The sequence below is a fragment of the Chiloscyllium plagiosum genome, unplaced genomic scaffold (assembly GCF_004010195.1).
Source record: "Chiloscyllium plagiosum isolate BGI_BamShark_2017 unplaced genomic scaffold, ASM401019v2 scaf_4869, whole genome shotgun sequence".
In the NCBI taxonomy this organism is placed as follows: domain Eukaryota; kingdom Metazoa; phylum Chordata; class Chondrichthyes; order Orectolobiformes; family Hemiscylliidae; genus Chiloscyllium; species Chiloscyllium plagiosum.
This window is the reverse complement of record NW_025208777.1, coordinates 11,132-12,175: the sequence shown is the minus strand read 5'-3', so window position 1 is coordinate 12,175 and position 1,044 is coordinate 11,132.

The following is a 1,044-nucleotide window of genomic DNA, read 5'->3' as shown; positions in this document are numbered from 1 at the left end:
TGAGCGAGAGAGAGAGAGAGCGACACAGTTTGTTTAACAGTGAGAGAGAGAGAGCAAGCAAGAGAAATAGGGAGAGGGAGAGAGACACACACACAGTTTGTTTAACTGTGTGTGCGAGAGAGAGAGAGAATGACACACACACACACACACACAAAAAAAGTGAGAGAGAAAGTGGCTGAGTTAACTCCAGGCCTGGGTTCACGTACCTTCAGCCAATTGTGGGATCTCTTTGCAATCTCGTATGTCGCATCCACTTCCAGAGTTTTCACCATCAGTCCCTCGCAGGAATCTGGGAGCAGACAGAGAGAGAGAGAGAGAATGATCGATGGTTCCCTGTTTTAATGTGTCCTGGGACAGTGCGTGCTGTGGGACAGATGTAAAGATGGTGGAGGACAGCGGTGTGGGCAGGTGAGGCAGGGAGATGAAGGATAAGAGAGTAATTAAGTGAGAGCCAGATTGAGTGATTGAGGGAGGTGGCGGTTACAGGGTTAGGGGGACAGACAGAGGTAAAGAAACAGGTGTAGTTGACCACCCACTGCTGTTAATGAACAGCAGGGAGACAGGCTCGAAGGGGCTGGAATGGCCTCCTCCTGTCCTCGTGACACACTGACCCTTGATTGACTGCTCCAGAAACTCCGCAATCTCCTCTGTGTTCGAGCTGTCCATAGACTGGGCGAACATGAACTCCCCTTCCACCTCTGAGAAAGATTCACGCAGTAACTGGCGACGTTTAATGAGGGGCTGCTTCACCAGGGACTGCAGGGAGGGAGAGAGAGAAAGTGAGAGTGACAGAGTGCCAGAGGGAGAGAGAGAAAGTGAGAGTGACAGAGTGCGCGAGAGGGAGAGTGTGCGAGAAAGTTAGAGAGAGAGCGCGAGCGATAAGATTGCAAGCGAGAGAGAGAGAGTGTGAGAGAGAGAGACTGACAGTGCACCAGAGGGAAATGGAGAGGGGGAGAGAGAGAAAGAGTGTGAGTGAGTGAGTGAGTGAGAGAGAGAGAGACTGACAGTGTGACACAGGGAGAGGGAAGTAGAGAGATTGATAAC